The sequence below is a fragment of the Chanodichthys erythropterus genome, chromosome 7, assembly GCF_024489055.1.
Source record: "Chanodichthys erythropterus isolate Z2021 chromosome 7, ASM2448905v1, whole genome shotgun sequence".
Taxonomy (NCBI): Eukaryota; Metazoa; Chordata; class Actinopteri; order Cypriniformes; family Xenocyprididae; genus Chanodichthys; species Chanodichthys erythropterus.
The window spans coordinates 8,353,050-8,361,029 of record NC_090227.1 but is presented as its reverse complement, the minus strand read 5'-3'; positions in this window follow the sequence as shown (position 1 = coordinate 8,361,029).

Sequence of the window (7,980 nt, the reverse complement as noted above, 5' to 3'; positions counted from 1 at the left end):
TAAATTGTAGAATAAAAAAATATAAAAATGTTTTGCAATCCAAGTCTGTGTGCAAGTCATGTGACTGAAAACTATGAATTAATGATGTTAGCTAAAAAAAGAAAAGTCATCTCAGAGGAACAGCAAGTTATTTAATTTTGATGATAAGTTATTTCTTTGGAATATGAATTATGGGTTTCCTCACAACCCAAAGACATGCAGGTCAGGTAAACTGGTGACACTAAATTGTAGATTCCCTGCCTTTAGCCCAAGACACCCGCATCTAGGGCTGGGCGATATATCGCATGCGATTGTCACGCGCATTTCGTCAGTAAAGCCGGTTCCTTGATTACTGCTAAATCACCATCACCTGCTTTCAAATGGAGCGGCATTTAATAGACAGAGCCGTAGTTCACTGATAAGCCACGCAATATCGCGTTCATTATCGCAGATGAATTGCCTTCGATAATGAACGCAATATTGCGTAGCTTGTCAGTGAACTATGGCTCTGTCTATTAAATGCCGCTCCATTTGAAAGCAGGTGATGGTGATTTAGCGGTAATCAGGGAACCGGCTTTACTGACGAAATGCGCGTGACAAAAGCATTCGATATATCGCCCAGCCCTACCCGCATCCCTGTGACCCTACATAGGACATGCAGTTTGGAGAGGGAATGGATGGATGAATTGTGAGCATTAAGACAGAGAAAGTTTCCATTATAGCGCCCCTTGTGGCAATTAGCTGAGAGTGCACCATATACTTGCATTTTGAATTGTGTTCTGTTTTGGGCCTTTGTTTTGGTGAATTTTGAAGTGCATAGGGTCAAATCCAAGAGTGTCTCCAAGCTATACAGTATGCAGTGAAATCAAACTGCCAAGTGCAGGTTTTATGGGTTTGCAGTGGCTTAATAAACCCATGACAGTGTTACTCTGAGAGCAGAAGTTGGCTCAAAATGAGTTCAGAACTTCATATTTGATTACAAAACAGAAGCACTGAACACTTGAACAAGCACAAAGACAGAACCAATGAGGTTGATGGGTAATGGTCTGTAAAATTCAATGTGCTCCTGAAGTTTCTTTACTGTAGTTATTTTTTTAAACATATTTTGGGGTCTTTCGTTAACATAAACTTTGACAAAGTCTGCACTGTTTCAGTATTTTGGAATCTGGGTAGACTTCATGTTATTCTGTGAATCTCAGTGTTTGTTTAAAAAATATTTTTTGGATATTTCATGCATATTTTCCTCATCGTAAGGACGGAGACCCCCCTTTTTTAAACCTGAACTTTGGCTGTTCCACCTTTGGCAGCTTCAGAGATTAACAGTCAGAAGGTTATGTTTTGTTTGGGTGTGCGTTGTGGTTACTATGTACTGTATATGTGCATGTGTGTGTGTGTGTGTGAAATCACTGGCGATGATATGCAAAACATGCAATGAAAAGTGTGTTTCTATCAAATCTATTCATTCAGTTTGTGCAAATGATAAATTCAGTGTGTGAGATACAAATCACAACCAATTTTACTTCTTTAATGTTACATATTTCCAATCGAAATCAACCAGAAAATACACACCACAATGGAGGAAGGTAGTTGGAGCACTGCAAAAATAATTTTCTTACACTGTAAACCTGAACAGTACTACTAACTTATAAAGATTGAGTACACTGCAATTAAAGATTGTTAAATCATTGTTGCAACTTAAAACAATTCTGAACGAGGAGTTGTTATTTTTGAGTGTTATTTTGTGTGCTTTTGTGTTTCTGTGATGTTGAAGTTTTGTAGGGTTATCATCGTGGTAAAGAGTAGGGCATGTGCATAGATCGAGAATGGGCTGCAAAACTTCAAGACTATAGTGGACTTCAGTGGGGTACAACAGGTTGAAGGTCCAAATTACAGTTTCAGTGTAGCTTTAAAGCGTTCTAGACAATCCCAGTTGACGAATAAGGGTCTTATCTAGTGAAACGTCTGTCATTTTCTTAAAAGAAAAAAAAAAAGTATATATTTTTTAACCACAAATGCTTGTCTTGCACTAGCCATGCAATGTGCCACGAATTATGTAATAATGTTGGAAGGGTACCGACCCTACAAGGCTCGTGTCTACAAAGCGAACGTGCAAAGACTAAGGCAAATGTGTGGCGCATCACAGAACAGTTGAAGATGCGCATTTGTGGTTAAAAAGTATATACATTTTAATTTTTTTTTTAAGAAAACGACAGATCGTTTCACTACACAAGACCCTTATTCCTCGTCTGGGATCGTGCTTTGAAGCTGCAATTTGAAGAAAAATAGTTTTCCTCAACAACCTTAATTTCTTTTCGAATAAAGAAAGACAAAAACATCTTGGATGACATGGGGGTGAGTAAACTATCAGGAAATTTTTACTTCTGAAGTGAACTAATCCTTTAAGTGAGTTCATGCTTAAAGCAAGAAAAAAAAATGCTTTCTGACCCCACTGACAGATATTTTTCTTGTTTTAATTTTGAGAAAAAAGTCGTTAAATTACGAGAACAAATTCGTTAAATTACGAATTTGTTCTCATAATTTAATGACTTTTTTCTTGTAATTTAATGAGTTTATTCTCAACATTTTATCTCGACTTTTTTCTCGAAATTTAACGACATTTTTCTCATAATTTAACGAATTTGTTATTGTAATTTAACGACTTTTTTCTCGTAATTTAATGACTTTATTCTCAACATTTTATCTCGACTTTTTTTCTCAATATTTAACGACATTTTTCTCATAATTTAATGAAATTGTTCTAATAATCTAACAACTTTTTTCTCATAATTTAATGACTTTATTCTCAACATTTTATCTCGACTTTTTTCTCAAAATTTAACTAAATTTTTCTCATAATTTAACAAATTTGTTCTCGTAATTTAACGACTTTTTTCTTGTAATTTAATGACTTTATTCTCAACATTTTATCTCGACTTTTTTCTCGAAATTTAACGACATTTTTCCTTGTAATTTAATAAATTTTCTCGTAATAAATGACTTTATTCTCATAATTTAACGAATTTGTTCTCATAATCTAATGACTTTTTTCTCGTAATTTAATGACTTTATTCTCAACATTTTATCTCGACTTTTTTCTCGAAATTTAATGACATTTTTCTCATAATTTAACGAATTTTTTATCATAATCGAACAACTTTTTTCTCGTAATTTAATGACTTTATTCTCAACATTTTATCTCGACTTTTTTCTTGAAATTTAACGAGTTTTTTCATGCAGAGTAAATCGAGGGAACGAATAAGTAAGTCATGCACATGATTTAGTAAATCAAGGGAAAGAAATAGTAAATCGTCCGCACGTTTTAGTAAATCGAGGGAATGAATTAATAAAGCGTGCGCACGATTTAGCCTACTATTCTCTTCCTGTATGTCATATCTGGGGCTCCGTAAGAATGAATTGTGCACAATATTTAAAAAAAAAATGTAAATATGGTAAATTTTTATCTAATAAACGATATTTTGAGAAATGTCTCAGAAATGTTCTTTCATTGGTCACCAAAACTGTTTGGTATCCAGCAATCTTTAAAATATCTTTATTTCTTATGTTCCGCAGAAGAAAGTCAGTCATACAGGTTTGTCATGAGGGTGAGTAAATGATGATAACATTTTCATTTTTGGGTGAACAATCAGTAAGTAAACCATCAGTAGCTGGTAAGGTGGCAACTAATCACGTTATAAAGAAAACCTGAAAGCTACATTCTCGCTGTATACGCCTTCAGCTATGTGTGTGCATTAAAAAAGAATCAGTTCTTGACTGAAATGTGTGCTAAAATGTATTTGAGATGCAATCATTCTTAATTTAGCTTGCTGACATATAGCTTCTGTTGTAGTAATAAATTAATTTTAACATCATAAGTGTCAGATTATTACGCTTGTTAGTTTAGCTCCTACCTATGCAAATTACAACACTAGAGACATATCACAAATGTTTCATTGTATTTTAGGAAAATAGCAACAAATCCTGCAACAATAATGTCAGGAATTTTTGGGGAATATCTGGATTGTGCATTAAGAAAGTTCATTTTGATTTCAGGTAGACCTTAATGTTTATATCCAGTTTGACTGTGCATGAGTTGAGTACCGATTTTCCTACATTTCAATGTTTCGTTTACATGAATGTTCTCATACTTGTTTGTACACATTCGTATTAGTAAAACAGGAGCATCAGTGCTGAGCAAGGCAGACTCAATATGTGTGAACCCCACTGCGAAGCGACTGGCGCATTTTCATGGAAAGCTTCTCTTTTAGGCCAGCAGGTTTTCAATGCGCTCATTTACACATCAAAACAGTGCAGAAAAGGGATAGTTCTCTGGAGGGCAGGGGAGGGTGGAGGGGGTGGATGAGTGTAATGAGGGCTTCTTTTATTCTCTTTGCTCTCTCCCTCTCTCTCTCTTTCTTCTTTCCTGAGGGGTGGGTGGATGGTTGTGGACTGATAAGCATGGCTGGGGTTCGGGTGGAGGTGGGTAAACACCTCATAAAGATCCTCTTCTAATCAAACACATGACTGGACAGGGTCTCTCACACTCCACTCAGCCAGACAGATGAGAGTGTGGCTAACCGACCCGCAGTGGGACTAAAAAGTATCCAAACACTTTAACTCTTTAAAAGTGCATTAGATAATAAAATGGTTAGACTTTATTTTGATGGTCCCCTTTAGACTTTCTTTTGACTATAAGTAACGTTGCACCTACATGTCAATTAACTCTTATTGGAATATTAGTTAAGTAGACTATTAGGGGTAGGGTTAGTAGAATAAGTTGACATGTACCAGTACTTGCAAAGTGACTTATTGTCAGTAGAATGTCTGTTTTGAGGACCATCACAATAAAGTGTTAGCAGATATTGAGCTAGTTGACATGTAAATGCAACGTTACTTATAGTCAACAGAATGTCTAAAGGGGAAGCACGTCCTGATATTGCTGAGAAAAATTGCGTTCCTGGGTCAACATGTTGATCCTGGAACAACATTCTAGTCTGAAAATTTAGTCTTAACCCTATTCCTACCCCTAAACCTAACCCTATAAGTTATCCCAAAAATCAGAGGGAAATGATAGATGAATAACATTGATGTAAAACCACTAATTCATGATTTTAAGCCTAAATTTGACATAATCTGTAAACTTGTCCCTCAAATCTGATTGGTTGATTTGAATGTTGTTCCAGGATCAACAAAAATGTTGACCCAGGAACATGTTGAACTCAGCAATATCAGGTTATGCAGAGGGGAACATCAAAATAAGGTGTTATTAATAAAATACATAAACAATGAATTTTGGAGTGAACTATAGACCTTAGTCTATAGATGCCATCCTGAATTTCACTCGAATGAAAACGAGACTGTTATAGACTTACAGTCTTGTCAGTGGAATGTGCTGTATAAAGGTTCTAGATTACTTGAACACTTTCTAAATTGTTTTTAGAGATTTTGTCTATTGAAAGTCTTTTGGAAAGATGTTTCATGTCTTTATTTGTATTCCTGTCAGAAAATAATATGGCACTACTCTGATTAATGTCTATTCCTTTGTTTGATGGGCAGGTTTTTTCATCATTTTAGGTTTGTGAGAGAGGAAGTTATGGAAGCCAAGGAATACAAGAATAAAACAGGTACTTGTGACTTTATATCTCACAATACTCATTTTTTTTCATGCAATTGCAAGTTTATATGTCACAATTCTGAAAAAAAAAGGTCAGAATTGTGAGATATAAACTCGCAGTTCTCACTTCTTTTTTCTTGCAATTGTGAGTTCATATCTCTCAATTCTGAAATTTGTTTTTAGAATTGTGAGAAAAAAGTCAGAATTTTTATATCACAATTCTTACTTAGTGAGTTTATAACTCAATTTAAAAAAGTCAGAATTGTGAGATAAAAGGCGCAATTTCCTTTTTTATTATGTGGCGGAAACAAGCTTCCATAGGAAGTGAGTGAGAGGATGTGTGACTGAATGCATTTTTTGCTCCAGTGTTGACCTTACATTTGTGGTTGGGCAGGTGCATTTCAGACATAAGCCACTGGCCTGAGTCTTTTTAATTGGTTCCTACACACACACACACACACACACACACACACACACACACACACACACACACACACACACACACACACACACACACACACACACACACAGGTTTGTTTTGCTATCTTAGTGAGGACATTCCATAGGCATAATGGTTTTTATACTGTACAAACTGTACATTCTATCCCCCTACACTACCCCTAACCCTAAACCTACCCATCACAGGAAACATTTTTAAATTTTTAATAAAACATTGTTTAGTATGTTTTTGTTCATGAAATGTCCTCATATTTCATGTTTACATCATAATACCAGTGTAATTATACAAAATTGTGTCCTCATAAATCAGAAAAACGCGCGCACACGCACACACACACACCTACGCACACATTGGGTTTCCATGTTTTTTGGGGACATTCCAATAATGATTTTTATACTGAAAAAACTATATATTCTATCTCCTAACCCAAAACCTACCCATCACAGAAAATCTTCTGCATTTTTACATTTTTAATGAAACATCACTTGATTTATAAGCTGTTTTCCTGAGGGGGACCAAAAAATGTCCCCACAAGGACAAACCATCTTTGTGGGGACATTTTTTCCCCATAACGTAGGGTTTACCTGAACGACACACATTCTCATACCCGATGCAGTTTACTGACATTGTGATGGAGGTAAAGCACCCCTCTAGAGAGGCAACCTGAGCTGAAAAATACCAAAACACTCTGTCATAAAACGCTAGAAGACCTCAACGACCTGCTCTGAACCAGCAGTTGCTGAAAGGATGTGTGCACTTGCCAAAGTTCTCTCAGAGGAGCCGCTTTGTTGTGATGACGATGGGTAAATGACACATGCAGCTGTCAGTTTAAACAACAAAACAATGTGGCTTCTATAACTCATATAGACCTGTCAGCGACTGCCTGTACAATTTTGCAGCAGTGTCAGAAATTGTTATAGGGCTATATTTGCCAACTATAATTGATTGTCAGGGCCATTTTTTTGGAAATTGAACAATTATTACTTGTGAAATCAAATCGACATGGCTACGTAATGCAGAAGATCTATTCTAGGTCAGAATTGCAAATGTACATAATTTTGTTTTTTAATATATCTGAGATAAATGTCTGGTCTGAGGTAAATAAATGTTTTTACCCCAACCTACGGTGGCTGAGAGAGCTCATCATGCTGCATCTGAAGAAAACACAATGCAAATAAGCAACAGCAAATTAAACATCTTCAACAACACTTGCTGTAAATGCTCACAACACAACCAAATACAGAAACGCCCTGCAAATAGCACAAGATGACCCCAATAATTGGCGAACCTGGCTGGGACCACTTATTGTTCAATGTCTACTCATAAGTGGTGTTGTTGATGACATTAAAGGTACATTTTTTTGTTTATTTTAACATCCTGATCTTATGTGCGTTTTGAGTATTTGCCACATGTTTCTATATTTGGTTGCATTGTGAGCTTTTTCAGCACATGTGTTGTCAAACTGATGAAGATGTTTTCTTAAAGGCACACTATGTAGATTTTCACCACTAGGGGTCACCTATTCAAAACAAAGGCATAGCTTGATGAGGCCGAGATTGAGCGCATAATCTTTGCATGTCGCTCGGTGGCTAGATTGAGAATATCAATTAATAAATGCTGGATGGCAATTAATTTTAAAAGTATTGCATAAAAATGCTGTATTACTGTTAATAAAAATAAAGCTGCATCTGATTATGCTACTGTTAGCTACTTGTTACTATATAACAAGTTTTCTGTCTATAAATGTAACCAAACAGTTTTTTTTTCTAATAAAACATGTAATATATCAAAGCATTTTTGGTGTTTCCATGGTTTCTACAAAATAAAAATCTAGGGTAATGCAGGTATGACGTTAATGATTGGTGACGCATGGACCAGGTGTCCTGGTTAAAATGACTTATTTCTCTGGAAACATCTTGTATAATGCAAG